This window comes from Melospiza melodia, unplaced genomic scaffold (genome assembly GCF_035770615.1).
Source record: "Melospiza melodia melodia isolate bMelMel2 unplaced genomic scaffold, bMelMel2.pri scaffold_32, whole genome shotgun sequence".
Taxonomy (NCBI): domain Eukaryota; kingdom Metazoa; phylum Chordata; class Aves; order Passeriformes; family Passerellidae; genus Melospiza; species Melospiza melodia.
The window spans coordinates 3,255,873-3,280,875 of record NW_026948638.1 but is presented as its reverse complement, the minus strand read 5'-3'; the positions used below and the strand labels follow the sequence as shown (position 1 = coordinate 3,280,875).

At 51.3% G+C, this 25,003-nt stretch overlaps 1 long non-coding RNA gene across 1 annotated transcript; it reads right to left on the bottom strand.

The window, feature by feature from the left end:
* Positions 1 to 285: 285 nt before the first annotated feature.
* On the bottom strand, positions 286 to 25,003 carry LOC134434079 (uncharacterized). The gene is made up of 3 exons (XR_010031803.1): positions 24,976 to 25,003; positions 2,563 to 2,677; positions 286 to 350 (listed from the first exon to the last, which is right to left on the bottom strand). It is a non-coding gene; the product is annotated as an uncharacterized LOC134434079 (long non-coding RNA).

The window sequence follows — 25,003 nt, the reverse complement described above, 5'->3', positions numbered from 1 at the left end:
ACTCCTCCTGCTCCAGTGACCTGAAAGCCATGGAGCAACCTCTCCCCTCCTTGGATGCTTTGCTCACCACCTCCAGTCCCTGCACTGGGTCACCGAGTCCTCCTCTCTGTGTGAGCACCAGCAAAAGCACACATTGTCATGGGAACAAACAGCTCTTGGAGCGTCTGCAGTGCTGGCAGGTGGGTTCCAGAGGCATGCTATAATTAGCAGTTACCTGGATGCAGGGTTTGCCACTGACCCGTGGGGTAAAACACTTCCAGGTCTTCAGGATCAGCATCATCCCCTGTCCCCAGCTCCTTCCCACTGTCATCTTTTATGTCGCTCTCTTCTATTTTTGTAAGGGCAAACTCCTTTTGGAGAGAAGAGATTCAGCTCATTAGCAATTGCATCTGGGTAATTTAGTGCTGGCTGAGAATACAAAATTTTTTCCCTCGCCAGCAGATTTTTTTTTTGACATCTGAGATTCTTTCCACATGGTTAAATTTAGATTTAAAGTATATTAAAGGTTAAACATGCATAACTAGCATGACATTTGTGCTGAACAAAGCAACGCAGCTTATTTCCTATTCCAGAGCAGGTTGCAGGTTTCAAACCAGCTCTAACAGAGCCTTACCTGTATTTCAGTCAGAGGCAGGAGCCCTGGCTATTATTAGGGTTGTATAACATTGTAAGATTGTAAGACCCCATTTTCCCTTGCCTAAAAATATGTCAAACTTTTAACTTTTTCAGCTGAAATTTTCCACACGAGTGGAATGCCTCAAGGCTTGTTGGTTGGTTTGGGGTTTGGTGAGTTTTTTTGGGTTTTGTTGGGTTGTTTTTTGGTTTTTTTTTTTTTTTTTTTCTTTTTCTTTTTCTTAAATGCACTTATTTCAGGCTTGGAGAAGATTTCAGCTAAAATGGTTCAGCTGTTTCCAAAACAGGACATGGGAAAAAACACACCGAGCTGCCCACATGATACAAATGCGAGGATCAATCCTCTTCTCCACCCTCTTCCAGTGTTCTCCAAGGCTTTTAAAACAATGAGGCAGGGATTTAATCACCACCTCCATGGCAAGTGCAGCACGAGGCTGGCAGAGGTGTGGGAGAGCAGCCAGCACGAGCGGCTCGATGTTACACCAAGGGAAGAACAGCAGGGAAAAAAATCCTTGCTGTGAGGGAAACCTTGGTGTTCAATGGAAAGCCTCCCTAGGGAGCTGGTGGGAGTCACAAAAACCTCTGGAGAGTGCACAGAAATGACCTGTACTCTCACACCAGGCACTGACTCTGGGTCTGGGCTGTTCTGGTTCCAGCAGGAACAGATGAACTGGTCCAGGCTCATCATCCCCACAGCTCAGTGCCTGCTGAAGGGAATATTTTCAGCTTCTGAGATCACCAATTCAGTCACCACTGAGGAATTTGAGTTAACCACCCTACAGGGAATGATTAGTCCTAATTGTTGGCAATTAAGATGGAGTTACAGCTCACTTCATGAAGTGTTTGGTTCTTAATCCTTAGGATGTTTTCACAGGGAAAAATGTAAGTAAATTCAGAGGTTAACTGGGAAATTCTGGGACACAATCTGCCTTCAGTTCTTCCACTCTTTGGGAAAAAATGCATGCACATTTTCTGTCAGAATTTGGATGCTCTGCATATAAATATCCGTTTCCAGCCTAGAAGAGTCTTTCTGAGCCACAGAAATGTCAACCTGAGCAAAACATGCAGAGTAGCAACAACAGTGTGGATGTGGCACTTGGGGACGTGGGCTGTGGTGGCCTTGGCAGCACTGGGTTAAAGGTTGTACTCTATGATCACAAAGGTCTCTCCCAACCTACACAATTGCACAATTCCATGATTGTGGTAACTAACACACAAGGAAGGCTGACAAACCCACAGAATGTTTTTATTTCAGCTGTGGAAAGCGACTGCGATTTTAGAAATGCACGAGGAACCAGATCTTAACTCCTGCTTTTGCTGAGTGCATCAGGGGCTTGGAATTGTTTAAATTATAACAAATGGTTAAAGCTCAGGAACAATCACAGCCATAAAAGCCCAGGTTCTGCAGATGAAAATCAATGTTAACATTTTCTGAGCCACGACTCAACAGGACTAAAAAAGAGTGAGTGGAGCAGTTATTACTTAACTGATTTCCACAGCTCTGTGATTATCCAAGAGGGAGTTAGTGATACAGGCTATTGTAAATTTACCACCAGGCCTCCCAGTGCTGGATCTGTTCAAACACATAATGGAGACAGCTGATGTTTACCAGCTCTGCTCAGGAAAAGTGTGGGGTTTAAACGCTCAGTAAGGATAAAAGGATGTGACTTGGTTCATTTAAGTGCTGCTGTCACTGCCTGGCCACAGCTGCTTTGCAATACCCCATTTTCATTAGCATTTCTAGCAAAAACGGGCAGCACCACACAAGCGATTCTTCATTTACACAGAAATCAGCAGAACCCTTTCTGCTTTGTTTTCATAATTCAAGCAGGAGAAAGACATTTCCTAAAGAATAATGGGCATTTCCTTAAAGGCAAAAAGCATCTGTGTTTTATCAGTCTGAAGTCAAGTGGAGCAGCCAAAACTTACAGGCACTCTCTGTCCCAGGCTGGAGCAGGAGAGGAGCACAGAGCCCAGCAGCAGCAGCAGGCTGACCCTGGAGGTGCTGGAGAGGAGCCTGGCCCAAGGAGACATTGCCACCAGCCTGAAATGCAAAGCAAAACAAACCCAACAGTATTTTTTTTTCCATTTTTGCAGGTTTCAGGACTCTTTACACAACACTTTGCCACACAGCGTGGGATCAGGGGTGTGACATGGCAGGAGGCACAACACCTCGAGGTGTGAGCACAGGGACTCGTGGGGCTCACTGCTAATGGGGTTTGTGACAGGAAATGCCAAGAACTCATACTGACCCCACAGGGGATGATATCTCTCCTGGAAAATATGAGGAGACCTGCAAGACTTGTTTAAAATCTCTGTGTCAGTGCCATGGATGACAACTGGAGGGAAAAATAAAAAGCTGTGCAATCCCGTGAAGGCTTTTTATGCCTGTGCCTCATTTTAAGCACTGAAGCAGCTGCGTTAATTCAAATTAAACAAAACGACCAGCTGTCCAAGGAGCAGGGGTTCATCTAATCCATATGTAGGTTTTTCTTGAGGAAAACAACATTTTGCAGAGGTCAGCAAGGTTTACTCAGTGGTTCCTACAGCACAAGGCTTTCCCTGCTGCTCAGAGCAGAGGCTCAGCCCAGCCATGGGGCCAGGAGCTGGCTCTGACCATGCTCAGGTGTTCCAGGGAGCAGAGCCATGGCACAGACCCACTCTGATGGGGCACAGAGCCACCCTGATGGGGCACAGAGCTACCCTCATGGAGGACAGAGCCATCCTGATGGGGTACAGAGCCACTCTGATGGAGCACAGAGCCACCCTGATGGGTACAGAGCCATCCTGATGGGGCACAGAGCCAACCTGATGGGTACAGAGCCACCCTGATGGGGCACAGGGCCACCCTGATGGGTATAGAGCCACCCTGATGGGTATAGAGTCACCCTGATGGGTACAGAGCCACCCTGATGGGTACAGAGCCACCCTGATGGGTAGAGAGCCATGGCACAGAGCCACCCTGATGGATACAGAGCCACCCTGATGGGGTACAGAGCCATCCTGATGGGGCACAGAGCCACCCTGATGGGGCACAGAGCACATCATGGGGAAATGAAGGCTGCTGCTGCTGCTGTGGGTGCCAGTGCCCGGGCACAGAGCAGTTGTGCCCACCCTGCGTGTGAGCACACACACGTGTGCCCCCAGTGCCTCACACGAGGCTCGGGATCCACCTGCAGCCTTCAGCTCTCTGCTGGGCTAGGGAGTGCAGCAGCCTGCCAGCACACAGGCTGCACAAGTATTTCCTTTGATTGGCTCTAAATTTACACGCTGCTAAATTAAACTAAATGAGGTCTTTGGAAAGAAGATAGGACTGATTAGTTCCGTTCAAACACTCCTTCATTACTCATCCCTCCATCAAGTCTGCTCCTATTCCTATCCAGGTTTTAAAGAAGTTCCTCCCCTACACACAGTCCGAAATATCTTGCTTTGCTGTCCATCAGGGTGGCACATCAGATAGCAGGGCTCTCCCTCACTGAAGCAACCACTTTGTGTCCCACAAAGCAGAAAACCTGCTCACAGCAGCACCCACCACCAGCTCCTGGCACCAAAGAGCCTCTGCCCCCAGAAGCCTTCAGGGACGTGGAGGGAAGCCTCCTCTCCTTCCACCCTTTCACTGGTACCTTGTCCCTACACTCCACTTTGTTATTTCTTCCTCTCCCTGCTTGGTTTTTGCCAGAAAAGGAAGAGGAAACCAGGAGAGGGACAGAGCAGAGGTAACAGTGCACCTGATGTGCTTCTGCAGCCTCCAAAACTCCTGAGCCAGGGTCTTCCTGAGCAGCAGCCTCTTCCTTTGAGCCACCTCGACCACATCAACTGGATTTTTCTCATTAATTGGTTTTGGAACAGATCTGGATTTCTGACACCCACAGCATGCCTGAGCAATGAGCATCCCCCTGCTTAACTCACACAGTTCAGGAAAGCATCACCTCCCAGTTCCTACTTCAGTGTCTCCTCTTTCCTAAAGGGTCAAAGAACCATCTCAAGGGCCCACAAGCCCTTATTAAACCACAGCTGGAGTAAAAGAAAAGCTCCCTGTTTTCATAAGCCAACCTGTGGCCAGAGCCTCCTGCTCTCTCCTGGGACATGGCCAAGCAAATCCAGGCTACAACCAACACCCAGGCTCCTGAGCTGGCACACCCAGAGCACAGTGCACAGCCTCAAACTCCCTCTGCTCCCAGATCGTGATCCTTGTGCCCTTCTGGACAGTCCCACGGTCCTGACCTCAGTCCAGTGTGACCAAAACACACAATTAATTCCCTCTCACCTCAGAACAAACTAAAGCTTTTTACACAGGAACAGGTTTCTTGGTTTGATTGAGGTTTTTTCAGTTATAAAACAAGCAGCAAAACTGGAATAATGAAAAATAGATGTATCCCTCAAACTTTATCTGCAAGCCTGGAAATAAAAAGAGAAAAAAAAAAAAAAAAGAAAGAGAAATTCAACAAAGCAGTGGCTGAAAGCAAACGCACACTCCCAATAAAAACACAGCTCACGTGTACCGAGGAGGCTGCTAGCAAATGACAGCACAGCCTCTTCCAAGCCTCCAGCCTCCTGCCTGCCTGGCAGATGACATCTGCACAACAATTAGCACTTTGCTCAGTCCCAGGTAGGCAGGAGGAGCCGACATGTGCAACAGGGGCTCTGGAGCTCCTGGAGAGGAGCTTCTGCACAGGCTGACATCTCCTTACAGACAGACACACACAGAGAGCAGGAGAGGATTCCACACAGAATGTTCTGTGGGCACAATGAGAGCAGGAGAGGATTTCCACACAGAATGTTCTGTGGATACAGTGGATTTCCAGAAACAACTCTCACAGCCTGTGAAGCAGAAAGGGTGGTCGTGGTGACCCCACCTGCACACGGAATGTTTGCTTGGATTTGAGGGCATCTTTGGGGATCCAGCACGTACAGCAGCCAGGCAGCAGCAAAACTGGACTAGGAAGGTCACAAATTCCCCTTGTGCAGAGTGGAGGGGCTGGTTTTTTCTCAATAATCCTTTTTGTCAAACAAAATCAGGCACTATGGAAAGAGCAAAGGGTCAGACTCTGAGAAGTCTCCTCTGCTGGCAGTAACCCTCCTGTCAGAGATGGGGATGTTGCTGGCTGGGAGGTTCTGCTCCACAGCTCCAGAAATCCTGGTCTGCACCAACAGCAGCAGAAACAGCCCAGAGCTGTGCTCCCCATTAGCAGGGACATTCCAGTGAGGGCAGAGCTGTGCACAGGGGGCTGCACAGCCCCGGGAATGCAGCTCCCACAGCCACAGGTGACAGCCCCAAGGCAGCCAGTGAGAGGAGCACATGTCATTGATGCCTCCTGCTGCTGGCAGCACTGCCCTCACAGCCCAGCACAGAGCCCACACTGCCCGTCCTGTGCCACTCCAACAAATCCTCCAGGAGCCTCATCTGAGCCCTGACATGCTGCTCCAGGAGAGCACACAGACATCCCAGAGCCCCTCAGCCCCAGCATCAGCCTCTGGCTTTGCAGCCAGCTGGAAGCAGAATTCCAGAATCACTGAGCTTGGAAGAGACTGCCAGGACCATTGTGTCCAAGTTGTGCCTGATCCCCACCTCGTCCCCTGCCCAGAGCACTCAGTGCCACCTCCAGCCCTTCCTGGGCACCTCCAGGGATGGGAACTCCAAACCCCCCTGGGCAGCCCCTGCCAATCCCTGAGCCCCCCTTTCCATGGAGAAATTCCTGCTGTGCCCACCCTGAGCCTGTAGGCAATTTCCTCTTGTCTTGTCCCTCATTCCCTGGGAGCAGAGCCTGACTCCAACCTGGCTCCTCCCTCCTGGAGAAGGTTCCCCTGAGCCTCCTTTTCTCCAGGCTGAGCCCCTTTCCCAGCTGCTCCTCACCGTTCCATACACTGCTGGGACTCTCCAGCCCCTTCCCAGCTCTGTTCCCTTCCCTGGACATGCTCCAGCCCCTCCATGTTTTACTTGCCATGAGAGCTCAGAACTGGACACAAGACTGGAGGTCCCTCAGCAGTGCCAGCACAGGGGACAGGCACTGTCCTGCTCCTGCTGCCACCCCAGTGCTGATACAAAAACACCAATTATCTCCAAGAATAAGCAATACCAATAAGCTAATCCTTGTTTTCACCTAGGGATGACCTGAGGGAGCAGGACTGGTATTACAGCCTTACAAACTGTCTGCAGGTTAACTCAGGGCAGGTTTCTGTCCAGCCAGCCTCACTGAGATGGCAAGGGGAGCACCAGCAGCACACTGTGCCATCCAGCACAAAGCACCAACAGAGCTCCCTCAGTGAGAGCAGGGCAGGGATGGGAACCCCCAGGCACCTCCAGCTGAAGCAGGGCACAAAGCCCTGGCGGCACTCACAGCCTCTGAGGCTGAAGGAGAAGTTCCCTGGGCAACAGCAACTCAGGGAATGAGCTCCAGCCAGCCGTGCACGGGCGCTGTGGGACTGGAGAGGCTCTCAGGACACAGAGTGCACTCACAGCGAGCTGAGATCCCCTTCACACACAATGTCCTTCCAATGGTGGCATCCAGGGCCGAGCCCCTGTGACAGGCTGAGTGCTGTGCAGTGCCACAGACAAAGAGAAGGAAATGCAGCTGACCTGACCTGCAATTTCCCTCCTCTGAGCAAGAGGGTCCCCAGGTCTGTGAGGAGCACTCATGTTTGCTGGTGTGCTACAGACACCTTGGGAGCACCCTGTGGCCAGCTGCCCCTCCTGCTTGCCAACCGCACAGCTACAGCAGCAGGAGAAAGAGGAGGCTTGGGGCTGAAATTCAGCCTATGCCTAGGACAGGAAACAGCTGGACGGCAAAGAGAGGATTATTGGGAGGCCACAGAGGATTACTGGGAGGCCACACTCGAATGCCCTTCCCCAGTCACTAGCTGGGTGTGCACAACCCTGTGCTTTCACACAGGACAACCTGCACACACCATCACCCGAGGCCAATGCCCAGGATGATCCCAGCAGCTCTGCTCCTCCAGGCATCCTGTCCTCAGGAAAGCACCCCTGTGCCTCCAGTGGGTGTCCCAGCCCCACTCCAGTGAGAGCCCCCAGCCCTGCCAGAGGGTCCCACCTGGGCACAAAGCCCCAGCCAGGCAGGGCAGCCCCGGGAGCAGCAGTTGTTTGCCAGCCCCCTCACACCTCCAGGATCCCAGTGGAGAGGGTGTAGCTGCCACACAGACCATTCCATTCATGTCGCTTATGAAATGGCTTTAAAAATACATTTATTCTTCTTGCCTGCTCCTCATCATTTACTCCTACTAGGACTCCGCTCTGGCATGTTAAAAACACTCCTACACAAAGGGAAAAGTTGTGGGAACACCTTCTTGCTGCCTACAGAGAACCCACACAGCAAGGAAGCCACACTTTGAGGCTGGTAGGAATAAACTGGGCTGGCTGGGCCCAGCCTGAGCAGGGGCAGCAGGTCCTGCTCCAAACTTGAACCAGCCCACAGGAGGGAATTGTAACACGGGCACAGGGCGGCAGGGGCAGGATAACCATGGCACAAACACATGTTTACAGAGCTTGGCATCTACTGAGCACTCATGCAACCTTTGTAACCGCTGCTAACAAATAATAACAATAAATATTAATAACTCCTCCAGGCTACCTGTGCAGCCATCAGCTCTCATCAGCCCCTCGAGCAGCAGCTTGGCCATGGCACCACCCAACACAGCTCTGACAGCCCTGCCAGGTGCCAGGAGCAGGACAGGGATGTGTCCAGCAGCAGGAGACAGCCCAGCAGTGCCTGGGCACGGTGGGGCAGCTCCTGGCACCAGCAGCTTCACCAGCACTGCCACAGCTCCCCCAAGAGCAAGGGAGGCGTTGTTGTGTGTTGGATAAAGCCAGAACCGCCCCTTCTACGCGGCCACAGCAATCCTGACCCTGCTGTTTATACAGCTCGCACAGTTTAACACTAAGCATCGTTTAGTCTATCATTTAAATTGACTTCATTCATTCATTCAGCAAGCTGCATTCACACAAAACGCTGCTCTCCAGAGGGCAGGAGCACAGCTTTGAGCGGGGGTGGTGTGAAGGCTGAGCAAGGCTGCCCTCACCCTCGTTAGCGGCCGTGGCACAGGGGCCACGCTCATTAGTGCTGCTGGCAGAAGGGGCCACGCTCCACCGGGGCTCAGCACGACCCCAATTCCATGAGCTGCCTCCCCCAGACCCTCCACGCCAGAGACAGACTGCTGAGTCCAGCACGAGAAATCTTCTCTGCCAGCATGGAGCGTGCAGAAGCAGAGCGTGCCTCGGAGATCAGAGGCTGAATTTATCATTTATTATTTATAAGCAGCGCATCTCTCTGAATTTCTGGCAGCTGCTCTCGCAGGGCTCTGCTCTGCCTGCACACCACATGACACTGACTCCTCAGAGCTCTGGGGTTGGCAGGGACCTCTGGGCCCACACCAGAGCACTGGTGCTCATTTGCTCCAATTTAGGACTTCAGGACTTGCCTGGAGATGAGAGTGCACAGGGACCTTCAGGACAAACATCTTTCTAAAAGCTGTCACACTGCCTGACCTCCACCACATGAAACAGCTTTTCCCTTCCTCTTCGCCTCCCCACCACCCCGAATCCCAGCCAAAACACCTCTCATCCTACCCATACCTATTCCCTTCTCCCACTCCTTGCTGCAATTTCCCATGCACAGCACAGACAATAAGTGATGTTTTCTCCCCCCCTCAGATCTATCCTTTCCACCAGTTCCTATTTGCAAGGTGACACGTTGCCTCACACTATCCCAGGAGTCTCCCAGCATTCCGTGTGTTTTTATCCCCTCTGCTTTCCCAAGCTTGGAGAATCTAAGCCCCAGCTCAGCCTGCAGGTTTCCTTCCCACGGGGATTGCCAAGCCAAGGAACCCCTGCCAGTCCCTGCAGAGCACTGGCACAGAGCTGCCCCAACAGTGGGCACGCAAAGGACTCCTCCAGCTGCCCTATTGATCTGCCAGGAGCCACGAGCTGTGAGCTTCATGAAAAATGCATTTTCTCACCTCTCCACAGAGCGCCAGTCGGTGGTGACAGCTCTGACTCCCTGTGACAAACCAGGGGACCGGGAGCAGCAGGGAGCAGGATGGCACACGGGCAGCAAACGTGGGGCTCACCTGCTGCATGCCCTGGGTATGTGCACAGGAATAACATGGCATAGCAGCTTGTGGATTGAGCTCATGGAATGCCTGGCTGGATGTCCAGCCCTGGCTTGGCTCCCACATGCTTCCAGTTTTGTGGCAAGCTCCCAGATGAAAAGGCAGAGGCCACTGGGATCCACCTCATGGGTCAAACCCAGTCAGGAGCTGCCAGACTGGCAGCAAAACCTGGGATAAAGCCCTAACAAGCCAATCTCAAACCCACCCCTGAAGGGGAGGAAGGAGCTCTCTGGGGATGAACACAACCTGCTGCCACACAGGCTCCCTCAGGACCAGTCCTGGCTTTGTCCCCAGTCCCTGCATCAATCTGGACACATCAGTGCCCACGCAGGGGCTCAGCTGCTCCTTTCCAACACTGACACCGTGGTTACAAACACTGAGGTCAGCAGCAGTAGCTCCCTGTGCTTGGATCAAAGGCTTGATGCAAGTTTGCTTTTTTTCCGTCCCTGCACTGGTCCTTTCTCAGTGGTTGCAGAGGATGCCTTTGTTCAGCAATTAAATAAGCCCTGGGACAGGAATGAGCATGAAGGGAGAGCTGAGAGATTGCCAGTCCCACCATCCAGAAGTGACTCTTGTGGTCATTGCCGTTCCTCTATCCAGGCATTTCCCACCAAGACTGAAAAGCAACTCTTGCTCCCCAACCATCAAAGCTTCCCCAGGACAAAGCCAAAGCAGAACAGCCAGCCACTGCAGGCAGCATTCCTTCAACAGGGTTTTTCCTAAGGAAATTTAAATTAAAACAAGCCCCAAGGCCTGCAAATGCAGAAGCAAATGCACAGACACAGAAAGCAGAAAGAGAACATAATTCCTTCCCTCTCATGTTGTTCATCTGCCACCCCTGCTTTGGGGAATGGTTTGTTGCCTTTTAGAGCTATTTTAGATGTTACTTGCAGCAATGTGTGGAGAAAACAGTTGAAATGTGATGGTGCAGCATTCTTTTTAATTAAACAATCCTTCAGGCACCACGGAATGGCTCCAGTCAAGCCCAGGACACTGCAGGTCTGCCTCCTCCAGCACAGCAGAAGGTCTCCCAGGCCCCTCTGGAGGTCTGCTATCAGATGGCCCAGATCTTCTGCAGGCTTTGTCCTTCCTGCTGCCATCCTGGCTTTTTGGCCTGTCAGCCTCTGCTAAGCAGAGCTTTGATCCTCCAAGCAACTCCTGGTTCAGGGACCTTCTTTCCTTCTGCTGCCCAAACACGAAGGACATGCAGCTGGAGCTCCCCATCACCTCACCTTCAGATGGGAAGGCTTTGATGTGGTACAGAGTGCCTGGATCTGAGATTCCTCAGGTCTCTTCAAACAGCAGCAGAGCCACAGCTTGTGATCTGTGCAAAAGAGCATTTTCCTTGGGAATGGAAGTCACGCCAGCGTTCATCTCCACCTTGTCATGGCAGAACAAGCTGCATCGGTGCTTCAAAGAGCTCCTCAGCCTTAAATCCTTATAAAACGTTGACTAAGTGGAGAACCTGTCTCTGAACATCTCATGAATCCCAGCAGAGGTTATGAAACAGCTTTCCTGTGACTGTCTGCACTGTCATGGGACCCCGCACGTGCCACTGGAACCGCAGCACCGTGGGCTCCCCTCACAAGGAACGCTCTGCTGCCCCAGGAGATCTGCATTCACGGCTTGTGGAGAGAGAACTAAAGAGCCAGTAAAGCTCCCAGGTCCCTCCTGGGCTCCATGACCAGGCTCCCTGCTCCTCAGAGCCATGGGGTTCACTGAGCAGAACTTCAGCTCCATCCTCATTGCCCCTCAGCCACAGCACTCCTAAACCTGCTCTGAGGAAGAACAGAGACGTGTTCTGAGTGGGTTTCCTCCACAATTTTCTCTTCTAAGGGACAATTACTCTGTTTGTAACCTCAGTACCTTCCAGTGAAAGCACTGTTTCTCATCTGGAGCTCAGACCAACAGCAGGAGATCCAGACACTCAAAAGGAAAATCCTTTTGGTGAGACACCCTATAAAGAGCCATTTCATGGACTGGCATATCTCAGTATTGAGCAGCACTGCTCCACAGAGGGTTCTTCCTTTGACAGTCCTGGCTGTCACTGGACCTGCTGGCTCTGCAAACACCCAAGCAGCAGCCAAAGGACACAGGGACTTTCACTCCCATGTCTTGGTGTTTGCTGTGAGGTGATTGGCAAAGCCAAGAGCTCGAAATCTGCTGTCAGAGCGAGCAGCAGGCTGTTCCCTCACACACCCTCAGCTCTGATCCAAGAGGCACCTGCAGCACCTTCCTCCCTGCTGTGAGACACCAGAACATCCTGAGCAGCTGCCTGTGCATCCTGGTGGTGCCATGGCAGGTGGGACATGGCACATCCACCACAGGTTTGCCACACCCCGTCTGTACATGTCTGAGCTTCTCCCACGATAACTGCAGCTCTCAGCTGTCCCCTCCTGCACACAGGTTTTCTACCCAGCCGTTCTGCAGAGCTCCTCCATCAGCTGCCATCTAAATGAAGCTGCTCTGTGAATCCAGGCTGTTTCAGTGACAGCCTCCACAGTGACTTCCAGTGACCACACACGTCACACGTCAAGACAAGTTTTAGCACTGACCCCAATGAGGGAGTGAGAAATCTCCACGCACCCAGAGGCAGGCAGGGGCAGTTCCTCATATGTCAAAGGGAACAGCAGTGGGAACAGGCCACATGTTTTCTGAGGCAAGGACCCTGACAAATGGCACATTTATTGTGCTATTCAGGAAGAAACAATAACTACAGTGGCCTCCAGTCTCCAGCTCTTTTAAGTCTGTACTTAAAGAAAGAGCAAAAAAAGACCAAAGCAAACAAGGCTTCCACAAAACCCTCTGAACAGGTTTTTAGCTGCTGGACAAAAGCATGGCAGCAGGAACTGCTCTGCATTGTCCCATCTCGTTCCTGTTTCGTAACAGCCCCGGCACTGCAGGCAAAGCACAGCAGCAGCAAAGCCCTGCTTGGGTGCTGGAGCTGCCCTGACTCCAGCTCCTGCCTTGCCACTGTGCTCCAGGTGTGCCCCAGGTGTGCCCCAGGTGTGCTCCAGGTGTTTCCAGGTGTGCCCCAGGTGTGCCTGGCTGCCCTGGCACGTGCTGCCTGCTGGGCTTGTTCATCCCAGGGCAAGGAGCAGGGAGCCGGTCCGGGCACCCATGATGCCATGAGGAGTTTTTGCCATTCTTTTATGTACCTTTTATGTATTCTCAGTGCCCCTAACATGCACACTTGTAATTCCTTATGTCTGATCACTTACCATAAGCCTGGCATTCTGTTAGGTCAGAAAACCAAATATCCAAAAGGCCTCTCAGCTGGAGGCCAGAAAGCCCTAAGCTATCTTGAGAAACCAAGATCCCCTCTAAAATACATCCTGTAAACTAAAATTAGGCCCATCTAGTGAGAAATACTTTGAAATAGGAAGATATCAGGCTATTCCTTCAAGCCTCTCATTGAGGCATCTTTGTTAAATATGCTAATTTGCAAGGTCTATAAATTGTATACCATGTGTGTGCATTTCAGCACATTCCACCTTGGTGAAGTGGTGCACCATAAAGATCTTTATTAAATACCAAGATAAAAACCCTTTTTCCCCTATCTATGTCTGGCTCCTCATTTTAAGACCAAGGAAAAGGCATCACCTGGTGGGTTCTGTGTGCCCAAGGGCATAGAACAGCAGCACCCAGGGCTCCAGGCACAGCTCCAGGATGATCTCCTGGGAACACATTCCCAGCACACATAACTCTCTGTCTAATCAGGCACTCAGGCCTGTTTTGGAGGAGATTTACAGAGAGGTTTTTTTTCTCTTGGAAGCAATAACAGATGGACAGCAGAAAAGGGAAGAAATTAATGAACGAGTAATCATTCCAAAGTTGCAAATAGGAGCAATTCCTCACTCTGAGACAACTCTGGAAAAACAGATTAAAGTGCTTAGGGGACATATTCTGAAGATTGCGGGTAATAGAACAAATAAAATGTATTGACACTATCTCACAGGGGACATGTACTTTTTATTCTGCTGAGGAATGTAATATTCTGCTGCTCATTGCAGAGCTAAAAGGGTGTCCTAAAAAAAGGAACTTAACAAAGTGTTTTTAGTGGCAACTGGGTCTGATTCCAGAACACAGGTTCTCCTCTGCCCTGCCATGGGAGCCACAACCAGCACCTGCAGACACACCCAGCACACAAACACCATTAATAATCCATGCCAGCAGCACCATTACCAAGCAGCAGAAAGGAGGCTGGGATGGCAGGGGGGTCACAGCAACGCTCTCTGCACTGATGTTTCCCAAGAGGAGGAGGCAGGGCTGCCTTCCTCCACTTCCCAGCGCCCGCAGAGCCGCGGCTGCCAGCGAACAGACTGTGCCTCAAGCAGCCGCCAGCAGAAACAATTTGTCATATGTCAGATCAAATAAACTCTTATGAGGCCACTGTGCTCCCTGAAGCAGACGGCTGCCAAACTCCAGAGGAGAAATCCAAGGAAGCGAGCCGGCCGTGTCAGCCCCGAGTGCTTGAGGAGCCCAGCACACTCCTTGTTGTGAGACTGCAGATCCCGTGCAGCACCCCACACCAGGCAGACACCAGCAGCTCCCATCAGGAACAAGGGTTTGGTGTTTAAATTAGCACTCCACATAGTCCAGAAACTCCACATTCCTCATCCAGTGGCACGGCACATTGCTCATCCCAGGGAGGCCTGAGGAAGGCTGGTATCTGCCAGGTGTCTGGAATGGGCTGCAATGGATTATCACTTGTCTGAGCAAGTGCTTCTCCCCTCCCAGCCAGCACATGCTCTCCTGCTACAGTAATTCCCTCAAAACTGCATTACAGATTACTACTTTTTCATTTTAAATAGACTTATTTTTGTTCACTCCCAAGCACCATTGTAGTTCCCCATGCACTGGGCTTGTGCCCTTGAGCTGAGGCCCCTCGCAGGTCCTGTTTGCTGCATAGTCCTGCAAGAGCCACTAAAGCACGGGGCCCAGGCATGTCCTTGTCTGTGATCCTGCTGGGCAGAACAAACCCCTGAAGTTGCTGTGGGCACTTCTGCAAGAATAAATCATGCCAGCAGTACTGTGAGGATCTCAAATCACTCACCTGCTCGTGCAAAGACCAGGCTCAAGCACTCCCTGGTCTGCACAGAGGGCACATCCCTCAGCCCAGGGCTCAGCCACTGGCTCCAGATGATCCAGTGTGCTCCATCTGGGAGCAGCCACCTGAGCACTGCCACAGCCAGGAAAGCCTCTCCTTCTAGAGATGATGGATAATGGCCCCATAAAAGTGAGTCTGCAAGAGGCCTGAAGTTCCTAGCTGGAAGGAGATTAGTTTATGGCACAGTGAGAGCAGCCACAGGCAGAAAGGCAGGAGATGCAAAGGAAGGACAGGAGAAGCTGGACGTGTTGCTTCAAGTCACCAGAAAGCAACATCCTGCCCCAAACCCCAGCAACAGAACCTTGACACTGCCTATCAACAAAACAAAGTGAGCAAATGGGAAAACTGGCAGCCTAAAGCAAGGAACAAGGGAAGAACAAGGATTCAGGCATGGGGCATTCCCCCAGCATGAGCAGGGCCAGTACAAACCTCAGCTGTGAGGCGTTTTTCCAGTTTATTTAAACAGCATCCGGTGCCTGATGACGAGTTCTATTTATACCCCTTCTGTCTGTACCAGGACTCCTCTCCAGCCACAGGGACTGCCAGGAGCACAGGACCCCATCCATTGCTCCAGGAGCCTCTCACCAGCTCAGAACACAACCCTCAGCCGGCCCAGGCACCAGGAGAGCTGCAAAGGACTCACGGTGCTGCTTCCAGCAAGGAGCAAACAACACAGGCTGTGACTGGAACACGGCAAGCGTTACACTGAGATCCCAGGGAGGAGGAGGAGGTTACGGCCTCCAGTCTGTCATTTCCAGCCATGCTTTTCAGGCAGGTACAGCTGCACAGACATCAGGAGTCAGGTTCCCACAGATTCCCAGCCTTTGCACGCTCCAGTTTCCAGTCAGCAGCTCTCTGGACTGTGACCCAGCCCAGCTCAGCGGTGGAAAGCAGTGCCAGCTCCAGGCACAGCCCTTGCCCCCAGCCTTTGAAGGCAGGTTAAGCAGGCAAAGCCTTAGGCATCAACCCAGGACATGGCTTGAACTCACATCTCTGAATGAAGACTCTGCCTCTGAAAAATTAATGCTTTGTTCAGCTCTCTGCCTTTGGGAGATTTCTGAGAGAATCAAAGGGCTGGAGGGCAGTGGGAGTCACACTCACGTCGGGTTCCTCAGCAAACTCTGGTTCTGTTCCTGAACAATGGTAATTTCTCCAGACACCTGGAGAAACCAAATCTGCCTCAGCCAGCCCATCTCACCCTGCTCCTCAAATCTGAACAAAGGAGCCCATTAACAGCACCCGTGACAAATTTCTTTACCCAAGAACACGTGTTAAAGTGCCATGCTGTGAGCACTCAGATGGTTCCCAGAAACCTCCTGCTGATGTGGAACACTCTGCCCGAGCTTCCCCACATACACTCTGTACTTGATTACCCCACGCTTGCTGGGAGAAGAGGAACAAAATGCACTCCAGAGCCACTGACTGATTCCTGATTTGAGTACAACCATGGCAGCAACACCATTTTTCCCTCCCTCTCCAAGGCTGGCACATGCCATGTCCAGTTCCCAGAGACAGGAACCTCACACCCAGCCCTTCTGTTCTGTCACCCTCAGGAGGGCCCATCTGGAGGAGCCATCACACACTAAGTACCAACACAGCATTCAAAACTACATGCAGAACTTGCAGGAGCACTTAGATCACCCACGGCTCCTGCTGGAAATTTTCCACAGTGTAAGAGTTTATTTTGTGGGCAGGAAGAGAGCAAGAAAATTAATTAAGGCAGAGTAAGAAGAAAAAACTCCTCCTGAAGTGAGTTAAATACACTAAAGCAGCAGTTGTGAGCAGGCCAAGTCCATTTTAAGGGCTATACATTTTCACTTCCACAGTCTTGAAAAGGAAAATGAAGAGACTTCGTTCTGTATGCATATTGTCCACCATTTGGTACTGTCTGTCTATTGATGCTCAGTTGAAAAACAAAATTTAATTAAACCCCACAGTACTGCATTGCCTGCCTTTGAAATATGCCTGCATTAGTGGATCATTACAGTAAATGAAATACAGCTTCATATCGGATTTTTCAAATAACGTCCTAAAACTGTTACAAATTAAATAATACTCCTGCAGAGAGAAATTAAGAGACAGTGTTTTTAGCAAGGGCAAAGAGATGTTTACAGATGAAGTCTGGAATAAGACGTGGAGGCAATGAGGCAGAGTTGCCACAGGGCCCTTCCAGACCTTGTTGGGAGGGTTCTGTGTACCAGAAACTAGAAAGGAAAGAGTGTGCCAGGGGCAGGCACACAGAAAGGGCAGTGTCCCAACCCCCCAAGAATGTCTGCATGACCAGAACAGGGTTTTGGGGTGTGCTCAACCCAGAGAGGTGTTTCTGCATGGGGGAGAACTCACTGCAGCCACACACCCTCCACGTCCTCCCCAAACCCGGCCAAAGCAGCAGCAGCCATGGCAGGTGAAGCCTTGTAACCACTCAAAGCATTGAAAGCCTGGACACTCAGTGGGCAAGGAAAGGATCCAGGAAGGTGCTGTTGTGGCAGGATGACAAATACCTACACAGGGAGGAGAAAAGCAACAGGAGCTTTGTTATCTCGGGGTAAGTAAAAGCACAAGTGGGTCAGTGAGTCAGCATTGGGCACAGCAGCAATGCCTGATGTGGAACACAGCAAAGCAGGTGAATATTGTATGAGCCTTACAGCTCTGGCTTCAAGAGATCTTCTTAATAGCACCTGAGCTGATGCCAAGTGTTCTTTGACGATTTATTTACTCCAAGAAACCATTTTCCCTAAATAAGAGGAGCCCGTTACCGCATCCTTCTTCACGTGAGCCTGGAAAAGGCTGCGCCCTGCAGCTCCTGTGGCCTCATCTCCATGGTGATGCACCAACACACACACACACACACTGACTCCAGAAAGAAGGCAAACCTCCCCAAAGGAAAGGCTGAACCTCCCAAAAAGAAAGGCTGAACCTGCCCAAGGGAGAGGCTGAACCCGCCCAAGGGAGAGGCTGAACCTGCCCAAGGGAGAGGCTGAACCTGCCCAAAGGAAAGGCTGAACCTGCCCAAGGGAAAGGCTGAACCTCCCCAAAGGAAAGGCTGAACCTGCCCAAAGGAAAGGCTGAACCTCCCAAAAAGAAAGGCTGAACCTCCCAAAAAGAAAGGCTGAACCTGCCCAAGGGAGAGGCTGAACCTGCCCAAGGGAAAGGCTGAACCTGCCCAAAGGAAAGGCTGAACCTGCCCAAAGGAAAGGCTGAACCTGCCCAAAGGAAAGGCTGAACCTGCCCAAGAGAAAGGCTGAACCTCCCCAAAGGAAAGGCTGAACCTGCCCAAAGGAAAGGCTGAACGTGCCCAAGGGAGAGGCTGAACCTGCCCAAAGGAAAGGCTGAACGTGCCCAAAGGAAAGGCTGAACGTGCCCAAGGGAGAGGCTGAACCTGCCCAAGGGAAAGGCTGAACGTGCCCAAAGGAAAGGCTGAACGTGCCCAAGGGAGAGGCTGAACGTGCCCAAGGGAGAGGCTGAACAGCCCCCAGGGAAAGGCTGAACGTGCCCAAGGGAGAGGCTGAACGTGCCCAAAGGAAAGGCTGAACGTGCCCAAGGGAGAGGCTGAACGTGCCCAAAGGAAAGGCTGAACGTGCCCAAGGGAGAGGCTGAACAGCCCCCAGGGAAAGGCTGCAGGTGGCAGAGCTCTCAGCAGCACCAGGCCTGGCACAAGGTGTGCTGCAGGTGTTGGCAGGCAGGGCTTCCCTGAGAAGCAGAGCAGGTCAGCCTATCAACAGGCTGGAAATAAAGAAAACCTAGCAAGGGCACCTCTGGATCCATTTTATAGGAAAACAGCACATTTCCAGCTGCTGTCCATGCCAGGGAGCAGCAACTGAGAGACAAGTTCCTAAAGCTCTCATCAGCCTGTGAATCAATTATTTATAGGAAGAAGGTTTAGCATATAATCATTGAAAGCTGTCAACTTCCAGCCCACACAGAGCTTCCTCTGTGGAAAGGCTGCTGGTCTGTGAGCCAGGGACTCCTCACCCCTCATGTCACAGGATTAAATGAACAGCTGTGACACGAGGGGATCCATTACACTACAGCCACAATGAGCACTGGCACCCCAAGGCACTAACAGCACTCAGCAACATTGGGCAAAAACCACAGGAACACAGCAAATGTAGCCCAGCATCCTTCCTAAAGGAAAAAATAGTGGTGAAAGGGCATTGGGAGTGATGTAACAGGGCTGGCACATGGACCAGCTGGGGAAGGAGACTCTGACAAGGCTCTGTGGGGCCAGCCTGTCGAAGACAAGGCAAGCACAGCACTCAAGCACCAGCCCAGTGCTCTGCTACCCCCACAGCAAAGCCTCTGTAGGGATCAACAACTCTCAGCCACTCACCTGCACACCCCCAGTGCTCTCCATCAGGAGACTCTGGCTTTGTGCTTCCCAGGCTGTGGCAAAGCCACCCCTAATGGTTAAGAGCAGCACAAGCAGCTTGCAGAGAGGATGGAGATTGCTGAGGCTCTGCAGCTCCCGAGGGTGGGAGCAATCCTCGAGTGCCACAATCATCAGGCTGTGGTAGCACGCCAGGAGCAGGGCAGACAGAGGCTGAACATGAGCAGGCTTCACACTCCCAGGTACTGCAGGAAACGTGCTCATCCTCAGCTCACCAGCACTCTTTGAGCACAGCCGAATGAGGTCTGAACATTAAAAACACACCAGAGTGCTGCTCCCAGTCTGCTGGAGGAAATAGAGGGAGGGGGATGTCTGATGGGGAGGAGAGGGCGCAGCACAGGCACCTCTGGAAGAGCCCTGCCTCTGCAGTTCAAGGTTAAACACCTCCTTTGCACTCATCTCTGAATCTGCCTCTCTTTAAAGCTGCACCAGGTAATTAGAATCATTATAACTATTATTAGACCATAATATTATTATAGCATTTTTGCTACACTTGACATCTGTTGGCTGATAGATTTAACTGGTACATAAGAAATAACTGTGCAGAGATTTCTTGAAAATGAGCACCAACACGGAAGACATTAAAGCATTCTGCATTCAAAAAGTTAATTTTATGGAAGGACACTTGAAATAAAAATTCTAAAATTAGGTTAAACCTTTAAAACCTGCTGTTAAAGGAATTATTTGGGCTTTAAGTGGGCAACCATTTAAAAAATCCTGACCTTTATTTAGATGCTGGAAGACATATATGTGGCTTGGTATCTCCTTCAGATCAACATATGCATCTTTTTCCCATCTACTCCAGAGATTTCTAAATCATCCTTCCATCTTCCTTTCCCTCTCTCTGCAGCAGGCACTTGAATTATTTGGGCAGAGTCTGACTGCACAGGGAACCAGTATAATCAGGGCCCTTACAACCTGCTGTCTGCAAATCCTATAGAATTATCAGCAAACACACATCCAGAATAAAATACAGCTTCCTGCAGCCCATGAAGCCCAAAGGGCTTTGCAAACTAGACTTGGGATGCAATTTATCCACCACTGAGATTCAGCTGTAATCCAGAGTGGAACACAACCTTTCCATCCATATTTAACTACAGCACACAGCCCCCTGGAGAAAAGTGAGGAAGAATCCAACAGAAGCCATAGGAAGGTTTTAGGGAGGCTGAATTTTCTGCCCTGGAACTGAAATTAGGTCAGGGCATCCACCAAGTTGGACACAATGATGCTTGTAGGTGCCTTCCAACTCAGAATGTTCCATGATTCCATGACTCTACCATCAGCCACAGACCAATAGAAAGAGGGCACAGCATCTCCATCCTGTTGATGGTGTCCCTGAAGCACAGCTGGATTGAACAGCTGGGTACCACAAGTTACCAGCCTGGAGAGGAGGAAGACATGAACACCATGTGTTGTCCCTAAATTCAGTGGGGCCCAAATTTCACCCCACAGTTACACCCATGTGCAAAGAAAGATGGAATAGCACTTCAGAAAAGGACCAATTCTTGAACCTCAGGCAGCTGAGCCCAGCAGCTCAGTACTCACAGAACTCAGGGAGGGTAGAGCTAGGCAGAGAGGTTTACTCCAGTGAAATCTATTTCAGCTCTTCCTTAAGCAGTTGGCACTGAGGTGACAGCAGAGGCCTGGTGCAGTGAGGTGTCTTGCAACCACACCCACCATGACACACTATTTAGGAATAAAAATGAGCGTCATTAATTTCTCCAGAACAGGCAGTTTTATCTTTTCCAGAGAAGAGCAACCACACAAGGAACTTGGAATTGCTTGAGGAGAAAAATGCATTTTTGCTACCTTAGCCACATACAGACAAGCCCAACTCTCACTGAGGAGAGACTTATAGAGAGAAAAGGGGAGCAGGAGATGCTGGACACAACTTCCCCCATGCACAGCCCACTGCTGAGGCAGCTCTGAACGGGAAGCAGGGCTGAGGATTGTCCCAGAGCTGTGACAGCCCCAGCAAGCATCAGCAAGAAGCCCCAGGTGAACAAAGTTCATGAAAGCTCTTAAAAATCACCTCAGCCTTCAGAAGGAGAGCACAACACAGTCCTCCCCTACAGAGACCTGCCCATCACACCTGTGACCAGCACAAAGCAGGTTTTTCACTCTATCCATCTGATGCTTTCAATAGCCAGAGGAGCTGGATCTGGGCAAGCTCACCTTCACGAGGCCCAGTGCTCATTAATAAGAAGAAAAAAGACCAACCAAAGCAACTCAACCCCACACACTTGAGGGGTAGCCATCAGCAATTCCCTGTCACCACAAGAGAAATCCTTGTGTATGAGCCCTGGGAGCTCAGCCCAGGTCTGCTTCTGTTCAACCTTTCCATTAATAGTTTGAACAAAGAAGAGAAAGCACTTTTATAAAACCTGAAACGATGCCCAGGAGTTAAGAGCTGGAGGCACTCTGGAGGTCATGATCGGAATTGATAAACTGAAGAAAAGTTCCCAAAACACCAACAAATCAATAGAAAGAAAAGCTAAGAAAACAATGCAAAGAAGTGTACTTGGAAACAGCACAGAGATCAAGCACACAAACAGAGTCCAGGGGAAAGTTCTCCAGACAGAGGGAACCTAGGGAAAACTGGGGACCAGACTAAATGTGCCAGCACTGTGACACCACAGCTCCAAAGAGCTGAACTCCCCTCTGTGATCCAGAAACATAAAATACCCAGTTCTGGGCTCTGTGCTGGTATCAGCTCTGAGGTACACACAAACCAGAGGGTCTGGGCAGCCAGCAGAGCAGTCAGCAGTATAAAACATGCTGCCCTATACCAGCTGTGGAGGGGTTTCTCCATCCCTGCTCCCTCCAGGGCCAGTCCCAGCTCTCAGATTTTAACGGGGTTTACTCACAAGGAAAACCAGCCACAGGACTCCCCACTCTATGAAGGCAAGACACAAACTGGCTGCTCAGTTTGCTGCAAGGACAAGTTAGATGGGCTGTCAGGCTCTGAGAGTGGGATTCCATCAAGGCCCAGAGGGAGCTGGGCCCTGTCCAGATCTGCACTACCATCCACCGCTGCCCAGCCTGGAGCCAAGCATCTCTCACCTGGCTCAGGACAGGGGCACGGACAAGGAGGCTGTTCCAGCCCTGTATTTCCTTTCAGCATCCTCCATCTGGCTACTCCTACAGCAGTGACAAAGCCAAATGAACAGCCTTCTCTTCCCCAAAATACAACAGAGCTCCTCATCCTGCTGAGGGGCACCCACACAACACAGAGCCAGCACTGCTGTGACCGTTTCCATTCACGCCTTCCTTATCCCTCACTAACAGAGCTCATCAAGCTTCATTTGCCACCTGCTGCTGCAGCAGAGAAGCCAGCAGGGAATGGGATGCTGCCCTGGGGGAGGGCATGGTTTCCTACCTTCCCTCCTCCCCTTCTACCCCACTGACCTCTGCAATGCCTGAAGCCCACAGGGGCCATCACCCAGCCCTGCCCACCCCAGACACCTTAATTTGAGGGGACAGTTGTTAAAAGCCACTGCCACAAGGTGTTACAAAGCAGGTGACACCAGAACACAGCTGCACCAAACCCAACCAGCAGCTTGGGAGAAACCCAGCGAGGGGGCAAAAGCTACAAATCTCATGCAAAAGCAGGGCTTAGCTCTCAGGAACGTTTCACATTTCCAAAGGCTTAGAGGGATTTGGGGTTTTGCTGAGCTGCCTTGTGAACCACAGCCAGAATGGATCTCACGGTGAGCATGCACCGTCTCCCTTGCAGGGCTGCTTCCCGGAGATCCCCAGCCTTGTGTCACTTCCCACTGCAGGTGCTAAGAATATCTGCGTGCTCATAAAAAATAGCAACCAGCTATTGACAACTTATGAACAAAGTGCTCAACAAATCTTAATTAAAGCTGATTCACCTCCCTCACGAGCCCGAGTGGAGCGTTATTTCTCCGAGGAGAACGCTGGGTGTAAGAGCTGAGGTGGGTTACAAAAGCCACGGAGGGAGTCAGTAGCACAGAGGATTAGCACATGGAAAGGCTGACTATTATCCCTAAATTTATCCAAATTATCCACTGCCTCACAAATTCTCAAGGTATGGCTGCTGTGCATTCAACCCCATCTGCTCAACCCAAGCAGAAGCAGAGACAGGTGTGGGGGTGCTGGAGTTTGCCAGGTGTTTTATTGCTCAGGCTAAAGGAATTCTCCACTGTAAAAATGAAGAAGGTGGTGGCAGTAGCACCAGCCCTGCTCTTGTGCTGCTTCAGGACACAGGGACAACACTGTGGGTTCAAAGGCTGTTCTGACAGTTCACCAGGAATTGTTTCCAGCTGATTTCTTACCAAGAATCATATTTGTATCCTTTCAAATTTAGTAAATACATGGTCACACAGACTGCAGCCTCCACGAACTCGCAACACTGCTCTCCCACCTCTGCTAGCTGGACTCCTACACTGAAGTTTCTGGGACAGCATTTTGGATACTTCCACCACAGAAATACCCTAGAGGCTGCTGAAAAACTAAGTGGATCAGGCTGGGTCATTTTAAGGCAGGATTGGGGGAAAGAAAAGACAGAAACTTAGAAGTGCATCCCTTAACAGTGCTACTCCCAGAGAACAAATGAATTCAAATGATCACAGGGAGCAGGAGCAGTGTGGCAGCACGTTGGGTAAATGACAGGGCATGTCACCATCTTCTAACATCCTCTGGACACTTATCTGCACTTAAAAGGCTCCTGCCAGGCTGTGCATGGACCAGCCTCTTCCACAGACAGCTCCACCAGAGAAATGCCTCTGCTGATCACCCTCCTTTGGCAGGCACACTGAGCAGCACCAGCGCAGGCAGCTCTGCCTCTGCGCTGCACTCAGACAGGGTTAGTTCTAGCAAAGACACACTGCAGAATAACTAACTTAAGAAATTGTGTCTATAGAGCTTGGTGTAAACCCAGACCCTCCTGAAGGTGGGCAGCATCAGAGCTCTGTCAAAGCTCACTCCTAATGTAAGTGTTAGTCAACCACTGAACTTAAACATTTTAAGGCAACATTCCAAACAGTGTTTATATACAAAATCCCATTTGCTCAGCCTTCTCCTTCCTGGCCTTGTGGAATGCATCGTTTCACCAGTTTCCCTGCCAGAAAACCACATGCAGGCTTGTACCAAAACAATTAAACCGGTTTTAAAATTCAGACCTCGTGTTACAGAGCACACACCCTGAAGAAACATCCATTTTAATATCCCAGAGCTACTTCAATTTTTCCAGCACGTTTTTATTCCACAGCAGCCTGGGCACACAGTAGGCCAGAGGTCACGCTGACTCGTGCTCCAGGCAGGATCCAAACTGTGCCCGTTGGGGGAAACTCACGTGTAAGATTTTTGTTTAAAAGCCCTGAGTGTAAGGGACCCCTGCCCTGCTCTGACTGTGTGCCTAAGTGCCCCTCACAGGGCACGCGTTTGCTGCAGCACTCCAGCCGCACAGGCTGCCCGTCCTGCCGGGGCTGCCGAGCCTCCGGGGCCGCACACGCAACGTCCCCAACGGCCCGGCCACAGCCAATGAGGGCAACCGGGCCGGCGGGCAGCCTCCACCCGGCAAGGCCTTACCGCCGGGTCCGCTCGTGTGAGGGCAAAGCAGGGAGGCAGCAGTGGGTGCCCCCGGGCCGGGACCAGGGCTCCGTCCCGGATCGCAGATCCCCGACCCGGAGCTGCGCCCCGGCCCTCACGGGCCGCCAGCACCACCGCCCCCTGCTACCCCCCCACCTCGACTCACCGCTCCGCACTGCGCACGCGCCGCCCGG